This window comes from Lactuca saligna, chromosome 8, assembly GCF_052625555.1.
Source record: "Lactuca saligna cultivar CGN05327 chromosome 8, ASM5262555v1, whole genome shotgun sequence".
NCBI lineage: Eukaryota > Viridiplantae > Streptophyta > Magnoliopsida > Asterales > Asteraceae > Lactuca > Lactuca saligna.
Genome location: NC_136424.1, coordinates 73,586,399 through 73,613,778, shown reverse-complemented (window position 1 = coordinate 73,613,778; position 27,380 = coordinate 73,586,399). Strand labels below are relative to the sequence as shown.

At 37.0% G+C, this 27,380-nt stretch overlaps 1 pseudogene; it reads left to right on the top strand.

Annotated features, from left to right (window-relative positions):
* The first annotated feature begins 105 nt into the window (after positions 1 to 105).
* On the top strand, positions 106 to 26,402 carry LOC145009760 (RAF-like serine/threonine-protein kinase 20; annotated as a pseudogene).
* The last annotated feature ends 978 nt before the right edge of the window (positions 26,403 to 27,380 follow it).

Below are 27,380 nucleotides of genomic sequence, written 5' to 3'. Positions count from 1 at the left end.
TATATAAATTATGAAAACAAGTGTGTATTAGTATCTAAAATGAGGGTTGAATTGATCAGTTTCAAAATTTGTTGCTTCGGATATGTACAATAAAAGCCGAAAAAGATGGATACTTTGGTTCATGATTCCAACAAAATCGAATCAAATCCAAATCTTTTTTTATTAGCTTTAAACAGAATGATAGGCTTGGTTGTTACAAAGCATCATCCAAAATACATATATTAAGATTCTAAATTTATATAATGTAATCTTTTCATATTTTAAGATTCTAAATCTATGAAGTTGCAAAACTTTTCTAAGAACATTTCATCTGCAACTGCAAACGATGACATCAACAAACCATTAAAGCCTTTAAAGGTTGATTCTGATAAGATATATGTACTGCATGACCTGAATGACCCGAATCACATCATCCTTGTATCAACTGTAACCAATGTAAAAGAAGCTATTAACAACCAAAGAATTACTGAGAATCAGCAACATGTAACAACTGGAATCGAAAATGGTTAACAGGGAATCAGTACGCAATGGGCCCATAACCCTGAAAAATATTTGACTGATCTAATTCATGGCTTATCCAATAATGTATCTCATGAATATGTTGTTCAATTGCCATTGATTTAGAATCCAACTACATCTGCTGGTCATAGGAGGGAAGTTTCACTGATGGATGAACACTTTTTCATCTACACCAAGCAAGAAGTTGGTAACTCAAATCATGAAGCATATTACAATAAAATGCATAAAGAAATGGAAATTCCATTTATCCAGGGCATGAAAGATAATCAACTAGAGTTGCTTGACCTTTTGGTATATATGATTGATGCTGCAAGCAATTCTCCTTTGTTAGATGTAATCAGCACTGAAGTTTAATCCTCAAATCAACAGAAGCTGAAAGCACTTTCTCAGATTCCAATGTCGAGGTATGCGCTTTTTCTATCAGATATTAAGATCCAGTTTTAAAGTAATAGACATTTGACCTTTAGTTGAGGTATTTCCATATCTTTTGCAGAACGCTGCAACAGATAATGAGGTAAGGATGGCCAATTCAGTAATGCATTGATGGCTGAAATGGAAGCTGATATGTATGGCCTCCAGGTATAACACTATGTTCTACACCCACACATACATACATACAGACATAAATATAAACATACACACATACCTATATTACTGAACTCGAATAACTAAGAGAATTAGGATCTGGAACATATGGAACTGTATATCATGGCATATGGCGTGGATCAGGTATTGCTATTAAAAGAATCAAGAAAAGCTGCTTTGGTGGGAGATCATCTTAGGAAGAATGGTTGGTGTGTTATCCATCTATAATTACTATTTTCCCTTTAGAGTGGTTGCATTTTTCTCTATTTAACTCCTATAAATAAAAACTCATGGACTTCCAATTGTCCAGACGAATGATTTCTGGAGAGAAGCCTGGATCCTTTCAAATCTTCATCATCCAAACGTGGTTGCATTTTATTGTGTTGTACTAGATGGAGCTGGTGGAACTTTAGCTACTATTACTGAATTTATGGCAAATGGATCACTGAGAAATGTCCTGGTAATAAAAGACAGGTAAAAAAAAATTCACTTTTATCTCTCATGAAAATGAAACCATTGGTTGGTTCCTAGTTTTGTGTCTTAAGTATGTTGAATTTTTTTTTATCTCATTTAAGGTCACTTGATCATTGTAAAAAGCTCATAATAACCATGGATGAAACTTTTGGGATGGAATATTGGCAATCCAAAATCATTATACATTTTGATCTAAAATGTAACAATTTGTTAGTTAATATGCGTGATCCAGAATGACCTGTTTGTAAGGTAATTAAAACTACTAGCATTGTTAATTTTTCAAATTTCTTTTTTTGGTTTGTAATATGAATCCTTAAGTATTTACAGGTTGGAGACTTTGGATTCTCAAGGATCAAACAAAATATTCTAGTTTTAGGTGGTGTGAGAGGAACTTTACCATGGATGGCACAAGAATTATCAAATGGTAGCACTACCCAAGTCTCTAAAAAGGTCAATAGTATACCTCATAAAATAAAATAACAAAAAACTTTTATTTATCTGCGAGTTGTGTTTTTTTTCTTTTCTTATCAAGGGATTAATTCTACTTTGAAAAATCCATCCTGTTGAAGATATTGTGTTTCATCATTGGGCTTTTTTTTTTTTTTTTTTTTTTCCCGGTTGGGCCTGTCCACCCGTTATTTATTTCTAGGGTTATAGTATTTAAGGTGCATGCATGCATGCATGATGTTTGGTAACTTTGGATTTATTCTTGTAACCCTAATCATGCCTCTACAGTAGCAATTCTTAATCGAGTTCTTATGAGGTTGTGGCTTATAATCATTAAGCATATTTTGAATCATTGTTCTTGTTCTTGTTTTGAATCTAATCGATATTTCAAGGATTAATATCCTAAAAATTGGTATCAGAGCATGAGACTGTGTAATCTATACACATCTCTTCTGTTATTAGAGTCGTTAGGATTTCCGTTAATATTGGATCTGGTTTAGCCGTCATCACAGTTTCCTTAAAGTTATTATGTGATCTCAATATTACCCTAAAACTACATCAGTATACACATCTAATTCTTAACAGGTCTCAAAAAGTATATCAGCATGTAGCACGACGATTCTCACATCAGATCCATTAACCTTTCAAGCACCATTGGATTGACAACTAGGATCCTTATTATTTTCCCTAATGCATATGACGTATGGGCACTTCATTTTGAAGATTAAGTTCTTGGCCTTGAAGACAACATATATTTGATATGGGAAGCCATCACTATTGGAGCATTTGTTCACACTAGAACCAGAAGAGTTATTAAAACCCAGTCTGACTACAACCAACTTCTTCTTGAAGTTAAAGATGTCCCTCAAGATGAGAAATGCAAACTGATTAGCAATGTTAAGGCAATGAGAATTATTTGATTTGCTTTGTCAGCTGACACTTTTCTTCTGGTTAGTTCATGTGACACAGCCAAAGCCATCTAGGAAAGGCTTAAGGAACTTTACTCTACAAATGCAGATCTTGAGCACTCTACACAAATACTCTTGCTTTCAAAGTTTGGTGACTTTACATAGAACCCTGAAGAGATTTTGAGTCAAACTTTAAACAGTTATAATCGTCTTCTAAGTAGGATGATGAAACATGGTATTGGACGTGAAGTTATTGAACAAAAAGTCATGCTCATGAATGAGCTTAGATCAGAGTGGATGGTGGTGGTGTCAACAATCAAGGCAAATGAGCAGTACAAGAATTATAGTTTAGAAAAGCTTGTTGGAATCCTGAACTCACATGAAAATGAGGTGACAAAAGAAGCGAAAGTTGTATCTGGGATGGGATCTTTGGCTCTCGTTGTGAAGGGAAAGAAAGTAGAAGAGGATGGTTCAGAGATATTTTTGATTGTGAGCTTAAAAATGAAGAGTTTACATTGAAGGTATCAAATCCAAAGCGATTTGCAAAGAAGAAGTTTCCAAATAACAGGAACCGAATCTAGCAGGGAAGCTATAGCTCTGAGGAATAGCTCACAAAAGGAAGAGGAAAAGACAGAAAAGAAGCTGACTGGTGACTCTGGCTATGATTGTAACTACTGTCATGGCAAAAATAACTTGGCCAAAGAGTGCATGTTGTGAAGGTTGAATGAAAAGAAGGAAGGACAAGACGATGAGACTTAAAAATCTCCGAAAGCTTGAGGAGATAAAGAAAAAAAGAACTTTGATAATTCAATGCCTGCTTTAATTATGAAGGAAAAAGAAGCTGATGATGAATTTGGCAGGGTGAAAGTCTGGTCCACAGATTCAGTAGATGAGGAGGTTCGCAAGCCAACTCATGGGAGAAGTTTCGTTGCAAAAGAAAAGAATTCACATTCTGGAGGAAGATGTTTCATGGTGACAAATGATGTGTCACAGTTGCGAGGATACGCCACTGATAGTGAACATCGGAGTGATAGTTGTTTCACTGTAAAACCAGTTTTTGAGCAAGTCAACGAATGCGATCAAATGATTAACAAGGTAAAATCTATTCTTAAATCTCTCAATATACATGTGTCAAGATACAAAACAGAACTAAATGAATTAAAATTCACATTTTCTAGTAGCAGCAACAGTTTCAAACAAACTCACTTGACAAATTCTAATCTAACCGATCAAATCAATAGGATTTCATCAACGAGTAAGGAGAGACGCATATGGATAGAGAATATTGAGTCCGATTTAGCTAAGTATAGGGATGAGTTAATTTACTTGCAAAGAGACAATTTAATGCTTTTGAAACAATGTAATTTTTTTTGTTTGATTGCAAAAGGATTTATTTTAATATTAATCAATTGCATCTTGATTGTCAGATTGGTTAAAAATTCCATAAGATGATATTGCCATTACTTGAATTAAAGGAAGATGACATCGACGCTGACTGTTTCAAGTGCAAATCCATCGTATTATCTGGAGAAACTTCAGAAGCTTACATGATTGGTCTGGACAAAATTGAATCATTTATTAAGTCCAAAGACCACAAGAACATGCTAAAACAGATTTTGGACGAGAATGCTAAAAAGCAAATTAAATATGACAATGTGCAGAAGTTTGACTCATGAAGTACAAAGTTGAGTTAAGATAACAAACTTAATGTTGATAACACATCTGAATTTGACGATGACAATGATATGAGTGAAATATCTGTAGATGATGAGGTTGATTGCTCATTGTTTGTTAAAAACAATCCTGATGTTGCGAAAGTCCCAATTTCTGAAAATTCTGTTGAATTCACACGTCTTTCTGAAAATAATCCAAATGTCTTAATAGAAATTGTGACTATTTTTCCAAAAGTTCAAACTATCCCTAACCAAGTTTTCAAAATAAATTGGGTAAATTATAATCAAAGAGTCGAATTAAAGTCCTTAGTTGAAGAAGACAACGTAGACAGATGTGATGAGTACTTTTGGTCAACTCCTATCGATAATGTTGATGAAACAGTTGGTCTCTCAGAAAGGACCTCATGGAGAGTAAAAGGAAGATATGTAGCAGAACCTCTAAAAAAAGGTCAATTCTAGCTATGAGAAAGGGAGTTCCAGTGGAATTAAGTATGTTCCTAGTGACACATCTTCAGTACAAAATGAAACTCGAACAAGAAAGCCAAGAGCGAAGGTTAATAGTCACAAATCCTCAAAATAGTTCACAGCCCAGAAACATCAAAGGAACGCGAGATACAACACAAATCTCAAGGAAGGAAAACAATTCTGGCAATCCAAAAATACCAACTTCGTTCGCATTGAAAAACCTCTCAATCAAAATGCGAAAGTAGCATTAAATGCGAATCCAAAGAACTCTTCGTAAAGTCCATTTCCCAGTCCACAGAATATTAAACAAAAGGTTTTTCAAAAGCCTATTCTTCTAAAGCCAAAAGGCCCTATGGAGAATCCACAACCTCAAAACTCACAAACCAAGTATACTTCATATCCTTTCAAGACATCAAAAGATGTTAAGGGAAAAGGAAACATGGTTTCGAATCACCAAGCTCCAATCAAAAAGCCCGAACCTAACACAAAAGATACTAACATAAAAGATAAGAGGATCAAGGTTTTCAAAATAACAGGGAAAGATAACACCACATTAATAAAACGAACCTATATGGTTGATCTTGCAATTGCTTTCCCTCTTTCGGTAAAAGGCTCACAAGGACCCAAACAACCTTGGATTCCTAAATTTGCTTAATTTTTTGCAGGTAATTCGTGACGAACAGTTTGACACTGAATGATATATCGACATTGGTTGTTCGTGTCACATGTCAGGAAGAAAGGAGGAACTATGAGAGTATAGAGAACTGAAGAATGGTGGACGAGTGAAGTTTGGGAATGACTCACTTGGAGAGATTAAAGGTTACAAGATAATAACCAATGGCAAATTCTCAATTCGTAAAGTTGCTTATGTCAAGGGTCTGCAACACAATCTTATAAGCATTTCACAGTTGGTCACTGGCATAGGATTAAAGGTCTCATTTGAAAACGAAGGTTCTAAGATCATAGGAAAGTCAACCAAAGCAATTCTTTTAAAGTCGAAACGCAAAGAAGAAATGTATCCATTGAACATAAATCCGATATGAGGGAAGCCTGCCATTTTCCTTCTAACGAAAGCTCTTGCAGACGATAGTTGGCTATGACATAGAAGACTTCCGCATCTTAACTTCAAACATATCAACAAGCTTGTTCTTGGTGATCATGTGTGAGGTCTTCCTTTCTTAAAGTACAAAAATGATCATCTTTGCACTGCATGTGAAATGCGGAAGAAAAGCAGGAAAATTCATCCAACTGTAGTGAAAGGAAAGTCATTGATCCACTCGAACTTTTGCACATCGATCTCTGTGGTCCTTCTACAATCGAAAGTGTTAGTGGTAATAAGTATATTCTTGTTATTGTAGATGATTTTTCTCGTTTCACTTAAGTTCATTTTCTTAAGAAGAAATCTGAAGCCAATCCCAAGATCAAAGACTTCATAAAGCAGATTGAATTACAACTACGAAAGCTGGTTTACAATATTCGCAGTGACAATGGGTTGGAATTCAAAAACAAGGAGTTTGAAGAATTTCTGATTGTGAAAGGAGTTTTGCATAACTTTTCGGCTCCATACACTCCCAACAAACAAATTCATTGAATGGAGAAATCGATCATTGTGTGAGGCTGCAAGAACCATGCTCTCATTTGCGAATCTGCCACTATATTTCCGGTCTGATGTGATTGGGACAACTTGTTTCACCCAAAACCATTCCTTTCTTAATAAACAATTTTCTATCACTCCCTATGAAATCATAAACAAACGAAAACCTAACGTAAAATTTTTCCATGTTTTTGGTTCCAGGTGCTTCATCTTTAATTCTAAAGAACAAAGGAACAAATTCGATGTGAAAGTTGACGAAGGTATCTTTTTAGGGTATTCGTTGACCTCTAAGGCATATAGGGTTCTCAACAAACGATCAAAACGAATAGAAGAAACCTTTTATGTCACGTTCGATGACAACCATTTAAAGATGATTCAAGCGAATGACAGTCAATCAAAAGAGATCTTTCCTAAACCAAGCCCAGCTACGATTCCACTATCCAATCTCTATGAAAAATTCATGCTACTATTCGATGAACCAGAGAAGGCTATCTCTTATGAATCCAAAGTGGCTAACAACAAGGTTGATGAATTAAAGAAGATTATTTTTGATGCTGCGAATGATATGTACAAAGAGCCACCAAGTACGAATGTCCCACAAGACACAAACGTTACATTCCATGGGGAGAGTTCTGAATCACCTTCCAATGTAACTTTTTACGGGGAGCACTCTACTCCACAAGAGACTCACGAAAGTCTTGTTGGATAAGTTTCTAATCCTGTAACCATATTTGGTAGGTACTTGACCCGGATGTGCATGGTCCTCTTGGGTTGCCTTCACCATAGCAACTTGATAGGGTGATTTATATATATATATATATATAGAGAGAGAGAGAGAGAGAGGATATTATGGTTTATTAGTATATTATAAGAATAATATATTAAAAGAGAAATAATATTATTTAATTAATATTAGTCATAAATTAATTAGGAATTAATTTGGTGACTAAAATAGATTAACTGAATAGAGGGGACTTAAAGTGTCAAATGTGTGATAGTTGATCTTTGGGTTGGGAAACCTAATGGATCAAGGGGTGAACGAAATTATGATGAAAGCCCATCATATTTTCGTCCATGGCCTTATTCCAGAAGGTTTCATGGGCTGCTTAATGTCTAAGCTGTCCATTAGGGTTTTGATTGAAACCCTAGCTGCTCATTGCATAAATAAGACCCCTAGGTTACAGAAATCGGCCACTTGCTTCTCTAAGAACCCTAGAGCCAATTTGTGTGCCTCCTCCCTCTCTAAAATACTACCCTCTTGCTAGTTGGTGTTTGTAAGCCATTAGAGGAGTGACACTTGTGACTCTAAGCATCAAAGACAAGAAGATTCAAGCAAGCAACAAGAGGTAATCTTCTAGATTTGTTTTGGTCATTATAATTTCGAATTATTATCACTAGATCTCGGGTTTATAAGCCTTTGATGATTGCATGTACAATTAGTGAAACCTAGATCCAAGCATTAGGGTTTGCATGAGCACATAGGATGTTCTTTTGGCTCAAACCCATCAGTGGTATCAGAGCTTTTGGTTGGTTTAAATTGTATTTGATGCTTATATGTTCATTCATTTCTTGATATGAAAACCTTTTTCTAAAAAAAACAAGCTCACGACGTGACACTATGAAGTTCACGACGTGAACTTAGTCTGTCTCAAAGACTCGATGAGTACAGTTAGCTGCTCGACGAGTCTGTGGATCAGATGGCTCAAAACTCGGATTTTTTTTTGGCTAATTTTGTGTTTGGATAGTTACCAAAATTGTTTTTGTATTATAAAATCCGATTTTTATATATATTTTGTGATTATGCTTATCAAATTAAAAGATAATTACCATTTATTTGAATAACAAGTTAATTATATGATAATCTTTAATTATTTAATTTATTTGGTGAATTATCCTATAAATTATCTTGATTAGGTCAAATTTAGATAACCATTAAATTAATTGTTTAATTTAAAATTATTTGCTATTTGATCCTTTATGTTTTGAAAAGCTCAAAACTTGCCCTCGGGTTTTGAAATTTAAATTTTTGACTAAAAAATTATTTTGAATTATTTAAATTTCAAACCCTAGAATTTTACAAGTTTAAAATTCACCATATACTATTATATTATTACAAGATTAAACGGTAGGTGAATTGGTGCAATCTTAATTTTTCATTTGGGTGACATCTGAAAAAGGAAAAGAACAAAGTTTGAAATTCCTTGATTGGTGGAGGGTCGTTAGCTGAACGTGACATCTGAAAAAGGAAAAGAACAAAGTTTGATATTCCATGAATCTAAAATTCACCTCATTCAATATTAGTTACTTTAGGAAAAGTCAATTGGTACAATTCCTTGAAATTACACTTTGCACCCTTGCTAAGACGTTAGTGGAGCGTGTGTGGTTAACCGGCACACTAATTGGACTCTAAGCATAGGTGGTAAAGGGTAACTCAATTTTTGTCATAGTTCGATGGAGCGTGTGTGGCTAACCGGCACATCGAATAGGTGGCTGCAACAATGAGGGCACCATGTACATTTGCATGGTTATTCACACCCGCTTTGTGATCCTCGGCATCCCAGTCACAAACTAGAGGGGTACATAGAGATTTAAACATGCCATTGAAAAGCTCAATGAATCTTAAAGGAATCTAGGAGTTCACCATACATTTAAAACTTAATCTCTTTTTCGTTTTTCATGGTGGAAAATTAGTGAACCGTCATTCACTTACCTTCAAATTATTTGCATGTTAGATTACGACATCCCTCTTCTAATTTGTAAATAATGTTGTTGGATCCTAGCCCTAAATTTTCATTTGGGTGTTTAGTTGGGGATTCATTTCTAATCAAACTTTGTTCTTTTCCTTTTTCAGATGTCGAACATGAACAACAACAATGCTTCCGGCTCGAGTTCCTTAGGCTCATTCTCACTCATGAACTTGTGTGGGAGGGTGACATTTGATGGGAACAATTTCAATGATTGGATCTGTAACATGAGAATGGTCACCCATTAGGAGGACAAAGAGTATGTCCTTGACAAGGAGCTGAAGGAGATAAAGATGAGCACTACCACTCTCGAAGAGATCGCTGCCTTTGAGGCCTACGAGAGTGATGCCACGAAAGTCCATTGCATCATGCTTGAGACCATGACTTCCGAACTCCAAAAGTCCTATGAGGATATGTATCCCTACGAGATTCATCTAGACTTGTTGGACCGGTACCACCAAAGTGCGAGGCAAGAGAGGTATGAGATCATCACTTCGATGATCACTGCCCGAATGGGTAGTGGAGAGTCCCTTACCGCTCATCTGAAAAAAATGCAGAGATATGTTGATCACTTGCTGAAGTTAAATGTTAACTTCGATGAAGAGCTGGCAATTGACATCATCCTTCACTCCTTGCCTCCCTGCTACATCCAGTTCTGCATGACCTACCATATGAATAAGGAAGAGGTCACCTTGATCAAGCTTCAAGGCTTGTTGAGGACTACTAAGAGCAATCTCAAGGATAAGTCTGTTGCACCGATTCCCTCTCATACTGCTGCGCCTGTCTTGGCAATAGGTCAAGGGAAGGGCAAGAAGAGGAAGGCTCCCTCAAAGAGCCACCACAAGGGAAAGTCCGAAGATGACACATCTTCTAGTGGAACCAAAGTTGGTTTTGCTAAACCCAACTCTAACCCTATGGAGGCAGAGAGGCACCACTGTCACAAGATATGGCATTGGAAGAGAAGCTGCCTAGAATATCTGCAAGCCATCAACGATGAGAAGATCAAGCCATCTTTCGTACGTATTTACACGATTAAATCTAATGATTCATCACATGCTATTTCTTGGGTTCTTGATACAGGATGTGGTTTTCACATATGTTCTGATTTGCAGGGACTAAGAAGAAATAAAGATGTGGAGCGTGGAAGGATAAATATAATCATGGGGAACAGAAGATCATCGCCTGTCACCAAGATTGGAGTGTATTCCTTGACGCTTAGTAATGGATTAGGTTTAGATTTAAACAATTGTTGCTATTCTCCAGATATGGCAAGAAACATCATTTCATTTCATGGTTTATGTAGACAAGGTTTAAGATATTCATTTGATAATGAAAAGGGTTCTATTTATGCTTATCTTAATAATGTTTTCTATTTTGAAGCATTGTCTTGTAATGGAATATATGAGATTGTGATGGTTGTAGATAACTTAGGAAATGATGTGTTGTCTGTTGATTCTTCCTATAGTATGGATAAAACATGTTTGTGGCATTGTCATCTTGGACATGTCAACAAGAAACGCATAGTCCAACTCCAAAAGGATGGAGTATTGGAGCCATTCGACCTTAGGGACGATGACATGTGCGAGTCTTGTTTACTTTGAAAGATGACCAAGTCACCTTTCACTAGCACTTGTGAGAGGGGTGAGGGATTATTGGATCTGATACACACCGATGTGTGTAGGCCCTTTAGATCCACCAAAAAGGATGTGAGGTGCTTCTACGTGACTTTTACCGATGATTATAGCAGGTATGGTTATATCTACTTAATCAAGCACAATTCAGAAACTTTTGAAAAGTTCAAAGAGTTTAGACAAGAAGTGGTGAATCGCTTCGGTAGGAAAATCAAGATGCTTCGATCCGATTGAGGAGGAGAGTACCTAAGTCTTGAATTCCAAGACTACCTCAAGGAATGCGGAATCGTTTCGCAATTAACGTTGCCTAGGACACCACAGTTGAATGGTGTAGCTGAGAGGAGTAATCGAACCTTGCTAGACATGGTTTGTTCCATGATGAGTCATGCTTCACTACCTATCTCATTCCAGGGGTATGCCTTAGAGACTGCTGCCCATATCCTTAACTTAGTCCATACAAAGAAGGTTGCCAAAACACCTCATGAGATGTGGACATGGAAGGCTCCCTCCTTGGCACATATCAAGGTTTGGGATTGAGAGGCTTTTGTAAGATGAGAGACTCACGACAAGCTCGAACCTCATAGTGAGCGGTGTATTTTCATCGGCTACTCGCAGAAGTCCTTTGGATATCTCTTATATAAACTGAATGACAATGGTGTCTTCATTACGAGGATAGGGGTTTCCAAGAGAGAGAGAGAGAGAGAGAGAGAGAGAGAGAGAGCTCATTAGCCAAGGGGACAGTGGGAGGCCAATCGATCTTGAAGAAATTCAAGATTCGAGCGATGAAGGAACCTCTAACACTGGCGCTCAACCCGAGGAGGAAACTCCGGTTGAACCGATTGACGAATCATTACCTCTTAGATATTACAGTAGAGTTAGTGTTCCACCCATGTTGTATGGTTTTCATATAACCACTGAGGGTGATACATATATTAGTGATAGTACACTAATAAATTTGGATGAACCTAACAGTTACAAGGAAGCCATGGTAGGACCAGAGTCCGCAAAATGGAAAGAGGAGATGGACAGCGAGATTCAGTCCATGTACGATAACCAAGTTTGCAGCTTGGTTGATCATGTACCGGGTCGTAAGACGGTCGGGTGCAAATGGATCTTCAAGAAAAAGACCGACATGGATGGGAATCTGCACACTTATAAGGCTCGATTGGTTCCGAAGCACTTTACTCTAACTCCTGGAGTTGACTACGATGAAACCTTCTCACCAGTTGCGTAGATAAAATCTATTAGGGTGATGCTGGCCATTGCTGCATTTCATGATTATGAAATATGGAAAATGGATGTCAAAACCGCTTTACTTAATAAGAAGTTGGCTAAGTATGTTTACATGGCTCAGCCAGAGGATTTTGTCAATGCAAAGCATCCTAATAGAGTGTGTAAGCTTGAGAAGTCCATTTATGGACTTAAGCAAGCGTCTCGCAGATGTAATCTTTATTTCGACGAGAAAGTCAAAGAGTTTGGTTTTCTGCGAAGCGAGGATGAATCATGTGTATATGTCAAAGCCAGTAGGAGTATAGTGAGCTTCCTCATATTGTATGTCGATGACATACTGCTCATAGGAAACGGCATCCCGACACTGCAGGAAGTTAAGTCCTGGATCGGGAAGTGCTTCTCTATGAAGGACCTCGGAGAAGCAGTGTATATTTTGGGAATAAGGATAGTGAGAAACAGGAGTAAAAGACTTATAGGACTTAGTCAAAATACTTACTTGGACAAGGTAATAAAACATTTTAGTAAGGAGAATTCCAAGAAAGGGAATTTACCAATCCAAATTAATGCCAAACTGAGTAAGACTCAATGTTCGAGTACCGAAGCCGAGATAGCGGAGATGAGTTGAGTACCTAACGCTTCCGTAGTTGGCTCAATCATGTATGCTATGACTTGTACTCGCCCTGATGTGGCCTTCTCTTTGAGCATGGTCAGCATATATCAAGGGAACCCTAGAAAAGCACATTGGACCGAAGTCAAGAATACCCTTAAGTACCTTCAGAGGACCAAAGAATGGTTTCTAGTCCTTGGTGGGAGTGATGACTTAATGGTGCGAGGGTACAGTGATGCCAGTTTTCAGACCGACAGGGACAACTACCGTTCGCAGTCGGGATGAGTCTTTACAGTTAATGGAGGAGAAATGACTTGGAAAAGTTCCAAGCAAAAGGCCGTAGCTGACTCAACATGTGAATCATAGTACATTGCAGCGAGCGAAGCATCCAAGGAGGCAATATGGATGAAGAATTTCATCGGAGACCTTGGATTTGTGTCAGACATACAAGAGCCTATGTAAATTTTCTGTGATAATGAAGGAGTGGTTTCCTTGACCAAGGAACCAAGGTATCATGGTAGATCTCGACATATCGATAGAAAATATGACTTTATTCGACATCGGGTGGAAGAAGGATTCCTCATAGTTAAAAGGGTATCATCAGAGGATAACCCAGCAGATCCGCTTACGAAGGGACTGAGTAAGGTTAAGCACCTGCAACATGCTAGGAGCATTGGGCCGAGGGACGATATTAGTTTAGATTAGATAGTTTGGAAACGTGTAATAGATAAATGTATTTGACATTTGATGATTAAATAAAAGGTATTATTTAAAAGTAAAGTTACTATCTTGTGTTAATTGTTTACCTATTGTTTCATTTTGCATGTTTTGACTTCCTAAATAATAGAATTATTTGAACCGCCCACATTCGTTCATATGTTAGAATTAGGTATGAATGAAGACTGTCATGAATTTGTGTGTAGATTGTCTAAAATGTATTCGACATAGCAAAAGTTTCCTACAATGTTCATGAGTGCTTATGAGTTTGATTTGAGCATTGGAATAAACCTACGCTTGCTGGAATCACTTCATGGAATTTATCTTGAGTGATCGCAAGGCGATAATATCAAATGGTCTTAAAACCTAGATATATGGTTTATTGTTTGCTAATTGGTTGTGCATTGATAATGCGTAAACGCATCAGTAACTTGATGTCATAAAACACATTATTGTGTATGATTTGGTTAGTGAATAGTAAATGCATATAAGTCGCAGTTTATCTGTTCCTTTTATCCTAAGAGGTTAAAAGTGATATCAGGGCCCCTCGATGATTTGGTTTGACTTATGTGTCTGGCTCAGTCAGGACTGAATTGATGTGTTCAATTAGGTTCTATGTCAAACGAATATGATATCGAGAAACAAACTGTTGGACAATGAGTATGACCATGTTCCATGTGATTGTCTGCTCGATATCAAAGATAGAGCATTATACGATCCCTTATCTAAAGGACATGTTATTGATAAGATCAGAGTTCGACATCATCTTTGAGAGCTACGACTGCTAATCAAATTCTACTTGCATTTATGGTTACTAGACTTATCCCAATGGGAGACTGTTGTATTAGTGTCTAAGCCTGTAACCATATTTGGTAGGTACTTGACCCAGTTGTGCATGTTCCTTTTAGGTTGCCTTCACTATAGCAACTTGACAGGGTGATTTATAGAGAGAGAGAGAGAGAGAGAGAGAGAATATATTATGGTTTATTAATATATTATAAGAATAATATATTAAAAGAGAAATCATACTATTTAATTAATATTAGCCATAAATTAACTAGGAATTAATTTGGTGACTAAAAGAGATTAATTGAATAGAGGGGACTTAAAATGTCAAATGTGTGATAGTTGATTTTTGGGCTGGGAAACCTAATGGATTAAGGGGTGAACGAAATTATGATGAAAGTCCATCATATTTTCGTCCATGGCCTTATTCTAGAAGGTTTCATGCTCTGCTTAATGTCTAAGTTGTCCATTAGGGTTTTGATTGAAACCCTAGCTGCTCATAGTATAAATAAGACCCCTAGCTTACAAAAATCGGACACTTGCTTCTTTAAGAAGCCTAGAGCCGATTTGTGTGCCTCCTCCCTCTCTCAAATACTAGCCTCCTGCTAGTTGGTGTTTGTAAGCCATTAGAGGAGTGACACTTGTGACTCTAAGCATCAAAGACAAGAAGATTCAAGCAAGCAACAAGAGGTAATCTTCTTGATTTGTTTTAGTCATTATAATTTCGAGTTATTATCACTAGATCTAGGGTTTATAAGCCTTGGATGATTGCATGCACAGTTAGTAAAACCTAGATCCAAGCATTAGGGTTTGCATGAGCATATAGGATGTTCTTTGGGCTCAAACCCATAAAGTCCACCCTAGGGGGAAATTAAACACCTGATGAAGAGACATTCAAATCATTCAAGGGGGAAAAAGATAATATGAATGATGGTTCAAATGTACAGAATGATGATTTGGATGTATAGTCAGAATTTGAGGATATAAATGCTGAGTTGGATCCTTCTTATGATCCTAATTATCCTCCTCTTGCAAAATAAACTAGAGATCATCCAAAAATGCAGGTTATAGGTGAATCGTCTTCAGGAGCTCTTCTAAGAGCAAGACAAAACATGAAACGAGATTCTTTATTCTCCAAAGAAGAATATTGCATCTTTAATTCGTTCATCTCCAAAGTCGAACCCAAAAATGTTCAGATTGTTCTAGATCATTCGGATTGGGTACAAGCGATGCAGGAGGAGCTCAATGAATTCGAACGAAACAAAGTTTGGAGACTGATTCCTACTCCAAAGGATGCATACGTTGTAGGATTAAAGTAGATGGTTTGCAAAAAGCTTGATAAAGAGGGAAACATTATACGAAACAAAGCGCGACTGATTGTAAAGGGGTATTGTCAAGAAGCAGACATTGATTACGAAGAGACCTTTGCACTTGTTGCTAGGCTGGAATCCGTTCGCATCTTTCTGGCTTATGCAACACATAGGAATCTTGAAGTATACTAGATGGACATCAAATGTGCATTCTTGAACGGGGAACTTGAAGAGACAATATATGTGGAGCAACCACATGGATTCATAAACGAGAAGTATCCTAATCATTGTTACATTCTAGACAAAACAGTGTATGGTCTGAAAAAAGCTCCAAGGGCCTGGTACGAAACTATCACTCGTTTCTTAAAATTGTCCAAATTTAAACAAGGTTCGGTTGACCCAACCTTCTTTTGCAACAAAGAGGGTGACCACTTAATTATTGTCTAAATTTAAATTGATGACATTATCTTTGGATCAACTAACCATAACTTAACAGTTGAATTCAGAAAGCTAATGGAAACAAAATTTAAGATGAGTTCAATGGGTTCGATTAACTTTTTCCTTGGATTAAACATAAGACAGACCCAGGAAGGTATATTTATAAATCAGGAGGCATACATGAAGACCCTGCTCAATGATTTTGGAATGGTGGGAGACTAAAAAATGAAGGTTCCAATGACATTCAGAATGAAAATAACACCATCTCTAGATAAACCGGCTGTAGACATGACGCTCTATCGTCAAATGATAGGTTCGTTAATGTATCTAGCTGCTAGTCGACCATATATTATGTTTTTTGTTTGTTATTGTGCTAAGTTTCAAGCGAATGCTCGAGAACCTCACATGACGGGTGTTAAGAACATATTCCAGTATCTAAAATGAACATCTTCACTTGGAATATGGTACCCATCGAAACCTGGTTTCTTTGTGGAAGCATTTTTGGATGCTGGTCTTGGAGGATGCGGGTTAGATAGAAAGATTACAACTAGGAGATGTCAATTTCTTGATGGCAAACTTGTTAGTTGGCAGTCCAAAAACCAAACTTGTGTTTCCTTGTAAATAGCTAAAGCTGAATATATTGTTGCTGCCTCATGCACTTCTCAAGTCATATGGATTCAAAGTCAACTTCATGACTATCTCCTTAATATGAAATGAATCCCATTATATTCTGACTCCGAAAGTGCCATTCGCATTTGTCACAATCTAGTGCAACAATCAAAGATGAAACACGTAGCACTGAGGTATCATTTTATTAAGGATCATGTGGAAGATGACAGGTTTGAAGTAAATTTCGTGAGATCCGTTGATCAGTTAGCCGGTATATTCATGAAATCCTTACCTGAAACAACCTTCAATAAAATTCTGCAAGGCCTAGGAATGATGGAAGTTGAATATGTTCTGAAATCACTTTCGCATTCATAAAGTTGTCGCTGCGAATGCTCATAGTAATTCGCAGTCCACTTTGACACTACGAATCAGTGCGAACGCTTGCAGTGACTCGGGATCCACTGTTCATTCGTGGTTCAGATCTTCCTGTATCCTTTTGTATATTATGTATATTATCTTTTATCTTTATTTCATTTTTGAGTTATATTTTTTTTTAATTCTTTTTCAGAAAACCCCAAAATATAAAATTATCTTCTTTGTGTTTATTTTTTATTTCTTTTATTTTCACAAAATATAAAACATCAAAAATATCAGATAACTGAGAAGCTCTTGAAGGAACACATTCATAGTCACTCTCAGTTCATATGTGTGGGAAAGTATAAATGTAACATCCCAAAATTCAAGCCCGAAAATTTCATTTTTGAATTAATAATTTAATAAACATTTTACCAAAATATGGTCAAATAACAAGAAGTTTCAAAATCATAATGTTGTGTCCCAAACTATGACATCAAAAGTAATGAAAATCAGAGTACAATCCCAGAAACTCAATGTGAAAACCATGTGTGTGTGTGTGATGCGTTGCTATACTCTTCGAGTCCACTACTTAAACCCCGCGTCGCATCCCACTTTTACTCGGCGAGTTGGTCCTTCAACTTGCCGAGTCCAAGGCCAAAAATGAAAAATACTTAGCTAAAAATAAAAAAAATACGTACCAAGAACCAGGTGCTACAATAAATCTCTTTATCTATGTACTAGCTAAGTGTCCCTAGAAGCATGCTATTTCATGTTGTCCAAAGCCTCATCGACTCTATGTTGAAGCCTTAATGAATCGATTCTACCAATCGTTTCTTCCCAATCAAGTTGCAAATTCACATAAGTCATGAGCCACCTTACTCTTCTCACACTGAGTTAAGAGTTGTCTACTTGGTCACTTTCGCATAACAGAGGTACATTCGTTTCTCTGTAACCATCTCCACATTTCTCCATCACTTTTGCATTCATGATCTTAACCCTTGAGACTCTCAGAAATTACCACTGAGGTTTATGGTTACACAACATCTCTGTTAATAATCTTAGTATCGTACAACCACGAACGGAGTGAAACCCAAAATTCAACACATGTTTATGAATTAACGGTGAACAATTACATGTTCTAGATTTTTCACCATAGAATTGACGAAAATCCACTTTTGTGGACTGAACCAATAAATCTCTTTTTCTTTTGCGAGATCTCAATGAAATGGCCTAGACCTAAGACGTTTCTTTCCAAAAGATACATATATTTTTTTTCCGGAGATTTCTGAATCTATCCATGTCACTAAAATATTTCCAAAGCTACTCGTTCAACTGACTACACTAGTCACACGAGTACTTCATCAGAACGTGCGTACTTATATCAAGTTTCAAAGTTTGGTTGAAGATAAAGCCACCATGTAAACCTAAAGAAAAGATGCCTTTCACTGTTTCTTATCAAACAGTTGATCGTGATTCAACTGGGAACCACACAGACACTTATTAGTCTATCTTGACTTCGAAGCAATAGATCTTTTCCCGGGATCCACTGCTTCATGTCTTGCATAAGACATCAGTAAAATCCCACATATATGTATTTCTTTATTTCTTTATCATTGACACACTCTCACACGAAGATCCTTGTGATTTTTCTGAAGTCTGGTTTGTGGCACTTACATTTATTTTCAATTTCGTAATTCTACCAAGATTGCTTAAAAGTGAAAGTTCATATCTATATGGGAAAGGTGGAACATAACTTAACTGTGAAAGGGTAGAGCTGATGTGACATTTTTTCTGGATAAGAATTCAAATGGGTGCTTGAAAATTTGAACAAACGTCTACTTTACCACCGTCTAACGCACGCTTCTGATGTAACAGTTGTCAATCACGCTTTTTTAGACGACTTTTCAGTACCCGATACAATCTTTCTCTGGATTTCTCTCACCAAATAACTGGTATAAAAGGCTTTTGACGCTACATCTCTCCTCACTACTCACAAATACCCATAAAGAAATTTAGCGATCGAAAAGCTCTCTGCTGTTCATCATCCTCTTCTTCAAGAACTCATCAATGGTGAGATCCTCTGAAACTCCTTCCATCCAAGAACAAACAGGGCATTCTCTACTTCTTCCCATCAATTCCAATGAAAATCTGGTAATCGATTTTGATCCTTGCAAATATGAAAGTTATCTTCTTACCATTGTTGAATGCTGGGAGTACTCTCCATTGAATACGGCTCTTACAAAGATGGAATACATTTCGATGTCCCTTCTGTCGAAAGCTTACTCTTCTGTGTGTTATATCAAGGAAGAACAAAGAATCACTTTTGAAATCCACTATAGAACCACCTCCATCACCAAATCTTGTTTTTTCTCAATTTTAGGGCTCACTCAAATAAATGACATGATTGATCCTGAATCTGTCACTAACTCAACCCTATTAGAGACGTTCTATCAGATGGGGTACAAGGGAACCCTAACCGCCATCTCCAAATTCAGAAAACCTAACTTGCCGCGGCAATGGAATGGGCTCTTTACCATATTGTTCAAGGCTTTCTCTGAAAGGGTTATAGGGTCGGATTGCTCGAGCAAGCTGTTTATGGAGATCATATATGGAGTTTACATCAGGCTGACACATTGGTTTTGGTGCTGTTCTCTGGGCACAAGTGATTTAAAGCACTCATTCTATTACTCATCACAGGGAAATTTCTTGTGCACGTTTCTGATCAATCATCGTTCAAAGGGCGATCACCAAGCTACAAATTCCAGTTATGCAAGACTCAATGATGGATTATATTTCAACCCTTCACACCAATGGAATTATTCTTTCTGACAACTCAAAGTTTGTATATGTCAGTTCAATTCCTGAAGCCATGCTTCGTGATGTGCCAGCTACTAGCAAGATCCTTGCAGGCTATAGGACGATTCCTGCTTCAGGTTTTTGTCCTTTAACTCGTGAGATGCAATCAATCATTGTTGAAGCCGACAAACCGAAGAAAGGAGGTCAGAAAGGAGGAAAGAAACAAAGTGCTAAAGAGGGTCCATCTGAACCTGCAAACCCTCCCAAGCAACGAAAGGCACAAGATGGCTCATCTGCAATTGCTCCCACTTAAACCAAGAAGTGAAAGATCAAGAACGCAGCTCGCATCCCAAATCTCCCACTCCAAGTGAAAGAAAACATTCACACTCTGACACTCAGTCAGATTTTGGCATTAAAGAGGCCGAGCCTACACAAAACAAAGATACCGTAACAACTTCCCAACCAGAGGTTTCGGCTTCGATATCATAAAACCCTGAGGTAACTCCAACTGATAATGATTTCTTCCAATCTCCACCTCATTCACCCAAAACCACCACCACACCAATAACCATCGCACCTCGTTCACCACCAGTTTCTTCTCAATCATTGGGCAATATTCCTCTCTCTACTCCCTTATTTTCTGATTCCACTACCCCACTAACAACATCAGTTGAATCTCCTGTTTCTGTCAATGCATCTGATGCAGGGGCAGGAGCTTCAAGTTTTACAACCGCTCATATCTCACCATCCATTTCCCCACTTTGCCAAAATGACCCATATATGATTTATGGTGATAATTAGGTAGACTTCACAGGATTCACCTACAGTCCATTCAACATTAGGACTGAAAGTGATGACGAAGCTCCTGTTATGAGGGGTCAACTCAAGGCCATACATGAAAAACTTGACTCGTTGCTTCATGCTTCAAAGCCATCACCAACTGATGATTATTCTCAAGCTACAATCAACTTCCTCCGTGAGACACTTACCAAGCACTCAGCCAATCTTGAGAGGATGAAAAAGGCAGTAAATGCCTTTGCTACTGTCTGCAACAGCACGACCAAAAAAGTTGATAAACTAATTTCTGAAGCCACTGCATTCATGGAAAAGTTCCAAACCTCCTTTGAGTCCAACACTGCGAAGGCTAATAAAGTCATTTCTAGCCTTGGCTCATCCATCAAAATCGAGAAGGCAAAACTTCAAGTGGTTTGCACTGGCCTTAAATCCAACTATGACGAGTTCCAGTCATAAATCTTCTCGTAAATATCCAAGCTTCAAGATGACCTCGCAATGGAGAGTAAGATAATGGATACTCTTGCTGTCAAAACTGAAAAAGTGAAAGTTCTGACTGTCAAACCTGACGCTGCTGAGAAACAAGTCAATGATTTGTTATCCGATAGAGCAGTTATGAAAAACTCAGGCCAGACTTTTCCATGCTTCATCATTTGGAGGGTGTGACAATAGCCAATTTCGGGTCAAGTCAAAGTCAAACAAAGTCAACAAGTCAAACCGGACGACTCAATTAGCCCTTGTATATTAGGGTTTACATTGTGTATTTACTAAACAACCTGCTATTTTAATGAGAAAACATCAATTGGAAAATCGTATGTTTGAATTTCCATAGCCGTGATAATGCTAAACATTGAACCAAAGCGATAAAACAATATTACACACTCATCGGGAGTGTGTAGGGCACTAAAACATGGCTTAATGGGGTCTACGGACCTTGCATTGCGAAGCCGGACACTCAAAAATGTCATAAACGAAACCTCCCTCAATCGTATTCACTCTATCTATCTCTATTTCAAATCTCTCTCAAAAGTTCCCGTAACTTTTGATAGTCTTTCGGGCCATCCCGACCCTTAACCGGGTCAAAAACGGCTTGAAACGGGGTAAAAACATGTAAAACAGCCTTAAGGAGCCGAAACTCCTCTTAGGGGCCGAACCCTCTTAACAGCCGAAACCCTAGGACCGAGACCCTAGCAGCCGAAACCGAGACCCTGGAACCGAGACCCTGAGAGCCGAACCCACCGAGGACCGAAACCCGCCTGAACCGAACCTCGCACCTTCGGCTCCCCCTTCGCACCTTCGGTTCCTTCTTTCCCTTCTCTTGGTCCCTCTCCTACTTTTGGTCCCCAATCTCAACCGAACCACACTTTTGGTTATAAGCTCCTTAGGAGCCGAACCCTCGCTATTTCGGCCAGAATTTCCGATTTTTGCCATTTTTGCCCGATTTTCAATATTTTTAGCGTTTTAAGCCCGTTTTTCATCATTTTAAAGCGGGATTTTCACCCAAAACTTTATTTTAACATATTAAGACCTATATGCCTTAATTATTCATGTTTTTAATGCAAATCTTATCCAAGATTTAGTGGTTGGAGTAATAAAGGTGGAGTGTTGACTTTCCTTTAGTTTATGACAGAAGCAACCCCTCACACCCACTCCTTGACCAACCACACTCCTTCTACCATTCCTAGGTCATTTCAATGTACTTTTTCATCATTTCCAACCTTTTCCCACATTATTAGAGCTGTAACATCACTCCACACTCCTCACTTCACTCATTTCTCTCATTTTACCAAAGATCAAACACAACTTTACTCTTACTTTCTCTTTCTAAAAATTCGAGATTTAAGGCTGATTATCAAGCTTTCTTACACTCTTAGTAAGCAAAATTCATACTCCTTGTGATCATTATACTTCATTTTACTCAAATCATTGATTGCTTACACAAACTCCATCATTATTGTGTTAGATTCTTGAATTTTCAAAGTAATCCTTCAAGTGTTCTTGAGTTGAACACTTCTCTCCTCCAACATACATCAACCAAAATCACTCAATGTGAGTTCATACCCCTACATTTTCAAGTTTTTTTTAAGTTTTAAGGGGGGAGTACAAGTTAAAACACCAAGAATACAACTAAATGTTTCTAACAGATTTCACCAGAAAAGTTGAACTCCATTCACGGACTGTTTTGGTCAACTAAAACATTTTAGTTTTTAAAATTGTACAAGGTGCAAGTAGTTCAAGTACTTAGATTTAAAATGCCTACTTGCACATCTCCATGCGATTTTTCTACAATTTATAGTGATTTTTACAAAACTGCCTATCATTTCAAGAACCAATCTAGACCAGTCTGTGTTTATGGAAGTTTTCACCTAAGTTGGAGGTCACTAAAAATCATGGGAAAATTTATGAACAAACTAGACTCATTTTCCAAACTCTCAGAATTTACAGATTCTGATTTGGATCTATTATGAATTTTCTATAAATTTTCTAAGAACAGTAATGAAATCTGTTAATAACAGAAAAAACTAACAATTTCATTTCACCTTGTAACATGTTGAGCAAGGTGTACATCTTTATGTGAATATATGTTATTGCAAATAAATGACATTTTGTCTTGGTATATAGACATACATCAGTTAATAAATGGATTTTGATACATATATAAAAGATAACAAATTTTTATAATCAAAGTACATCCATTTATGCGAACATTTGAATAAACTATGTTAAATATAGTTTACGTATATTACCACTACTACCCTTGTTTTGATAAACTATAATAGGTATAGTTTATGATACATTACATAAAACAGTCATACAAAAGGGTACATTTATACAAAAAGGGATTTTCATCACATTACACGTAAATTCGTTAATGACTTTGTGAGACGTTCGCTTCATATTTACCAATAAGTCCTGTATTGTAACCAGAGTCTCCTGGAGGGAGAGCGTGATAGTTGTATATAGATATATATTGAGTTTGACAAACCCACACCTTAACTGCATGCAACAGTTAGACCGGCAGCTCTGGGGTGACAAATGTCATAACATTTCTTACGCCGGAAGAACGTCGTTTCAGGCCAACTAGGTCATAGCATGGTTATAATAACTCACAGAAAGTATTAACAAACATAAGAATTTACGGGAATTTCATTGAATTCAAACACGTTTATGTCGATTTAAACTTACATTATTTTCTATAAGTAAGAAAGGTTACTTATATATTTCGGTCTTTGGATATAAGACTACATTACACATTTTAAGGAAAATATCGGATTTTTCTGGAACAAACATGACATTTACAAGAGAAAGGCTTTAATCAAGTTTAAAACTAAAGCTTATGAACTCACCAACCTTTGTGTTGACACTTTTCAAACAACTTGTATTCTCAGGAAATCACTAAACAGGTAACAAAGTACATTTTGAGGATGGGACGTTAAGGTGTCAACATTTCATATTTTGTCAACATATTGTAATTGATTTGGAAACATGTAATTCATACAATGATGTAACTCTTTCAATTATATATATTTTGGTTGTGTTTTTCTTGGATTACAATTGCCATTGTGGTTATGATACTATACATGAAGTCCTCCACCCCCGGACGTTTCCGCCATCCTTGGTTTGGGGGTGTGACAGAGGGTGTTCTGGAATTCAGCATTCCGGAACAAGGGGGAGAAAAATCCAAGAAGGATGACTGGAAGACTTCAGCCAAGCACAATGTCAAAAGTGAGTATGATCCTAAAGGCAAAGAAAAGCTTTTCTCTGAAGAACCCATCATTGATCATAGTGAAGACGAAAAGCCTGATGAGATTGAGCTCAAAAGAAGAAAAGTACGTGAAGCCGAAATGGATGAGTATTAGAGGATAGTTCGAGAGGCTGAAGTAAAAGAGAAAGCATAAAGAGAAGCTCAAGTCACACTTGAAAGCCGAAAGCTCTTATTTTCGGTGTGGATGCTACAACAAATTCAAAACGAAGCCATGGACTTACCAAGTTAATATTGGCTAGAACCAGTTGTGTCATTTGAGCTTCAAAATACACAAGATTCACAACTGGATCTTACAATAACTCCAAAAGCTTTCAATTTTCGATCTTTGGTAAGAGTAGCGAATGTCCTATCCATTGATAACGGTGCTGAGCATCTGTTCTTCTCGTTCTATCTCAGGAATATGAACCCACTATACGAAACGTGGAGTGCTTGCAAAATTACTACAGTGAAGGTCATAGGTCTAATCGAAACCGACAGCTTCCCAAATGCGAAGTTCAAGGTTGTGAGAGGTTATACTAGTCAGGTTCACGAATTCACTCTTGCAGACCTGCCCGGTCTCAACCCGTATGACTGGATCATGCTTTACAACTTATTGTTGAGAGTAGGCAGAAGTACGAGCTCGTTATCGCTCACCTCAAGTTGATGATAGTTTTGTATATTCAAGAGGTGGGAAAAATGGATGTGGAAATAGCTGCCGTGCTAAGAAGGAAGCCCTCTATTCTCCCTAAAGAATCTCTAGAAGGTTTTGAGAAGTTGAAGCTTGGGAAGATTTACAGAGAAGGGTGGTATGTGGTATTTTAGGCACGAGAACGAAATGATGCAGACTTTCACAAGGCCTGTTTCTTTCTACCTGACAAGCATTTGTACACCACCACTTGCCTAGAATATATTTAGATATGGTCAACAAATTCAAGGGAAACAGCCAGGGAGACAAAAAGTTTTTTTCTATATGATCCAATGGTACATCTAGGTTCACAAGGTTCTGCTAAGCATAATTCCAAAAGTTTTTGAAGTGTAGAAGCGAACTCAGCCCTGATAGACCCTCACCTTAATTGACGTTGAGGGGGAGATTGTTGAAGAGATTGTGTTGTGTCATTGGGCTTTTTATTTTTGTCTATTTTGTTATCGGGTTGGGTCTATCCGCCCGACATTTATTTCTAGGGTTATAGTATTAAGGTGCATGCATGCATCATGTTTGGTAACTTTATATTTATTCTTGTAACCCTAATCACGCCTCAACAGTAGCAGTTCTTAATCAAGTTCTTCTGAGGTTGTGGATTATAATCATTAAGCATAATTTGAATCATTGTTCTTGTGCTTGTTTTCAATATGTTTTGAATCTAATCGATCTTTCAAGGATTTATATCCTAACACACCCAATGAATATGATAGCAATGTAAATTGCTTTGTATTTGAGACAATCCATTGCTATAGTTTCCATTGGATGGGTTGTATAATGTTTCAACAGGAAAGTAGAATGCTATATGGTAGCTTTTGCATTTATAATAAGTTAATTGTTGTTAGTAATTGATTAATAGGTTGACGTGTTCTCATTTGGCATTACTATGTGGGAGATCCTAACTGGTGAAGAACCTTATGCAAATATGCATTGTGGGGCAATCATAGGTAAGCAAACTCTTCTCTTCTGTTCTACTCGAACAAACAAAAAGTAATGATACCAAATATAAAGAAGAAGTAGGTCTAAGAAATAACTATGTACTTGGTTAATTTGTTTGTTAATTGCCATTTCATTTCATGTTTTGACAGAGGGGATCGTGACGGACACCCTTCGGCCTATTATACAAGAAAAGCGTGATCCTGAATGGAAGAAGCAGATGGAGCAATGCTGGTCCGTGAACCCCACTATCCGACCTTCATTTACTGAAATCACAAACCGCTTGCGGGCCATGTCCAAGGCCCTCCAACAAAATGGGCCCAAATAGGGCTCACAGTCGCATGCACATACTTCACTTCACTAGTAAGTAAGTAAAGTAGTAAATACTAAACACATACTGTTTTTCATCCGTTCCATATGTTTTGATTACTCATGAATTTTGCCATTTGTTCATTCTTTTTTGACTGAAAACCGGTTTGTGTGAATAGTATAAAAGTTTACGGATAGTATTATGCTCATTCACTTCAGTAATCTGTTTCAACTTATCATTATGAATATCTATCTAATTATTCAAGGGTTATGTGATTTTGAATCATCAATTTCATATACCGGGAGGTTAATCAATCATTTGCCTTAAAAAATTGTTCTTACAACTTTAAGCAATACAAATATGTCTCCACATTATTTCTAAATCTTAGGTGTCACTTAAAATGAGTTGGATTGATGGGCTAATATTTTTTATTTCAATAAAATAATAATATATCTTTCCATAGATACAATATTTTGCGAAGTTGTATGTATTCATATGGATTTTAAGCGATTTTCGATCCCTTTAATAAGTTTTTTTTTCATTAAAGATGTTCTTAAGTTTTCTTTGGTATGGGCTATCATGTGTTTTTATTTTTTGATTTTAAAAGAAACCCAAATTAAAGAACACCCAGAGTACGAGTCTACAACTTTTATCTTAGAAATTGAAAACTTTTAATCCAAAAAATATTTCAATAGTTTTTATGAGCTTTTATATTTCAATATTGAGCTTTTTATTCACAAGTTCTTTTGTGTATTTTACACATTTAAAGGATACAAATTGTCTAATACTTTTATACAATTAAAAACTACAACTTCTTTCTAGCTATCCCTTACCAACTATTTTTGCATAACATACCCTATGATTAGCTTTCAAATGAATTTGTTACCTTTACCGTAAACAAATGCAAATATAAAGTTGAAGCTTACAAAAATGTATAGAAGAGGAAAAATAAGTCTTAAAAAGCAAGATTATTTATATTGTTATAATTTGAAGAAAATGGGAAAGAG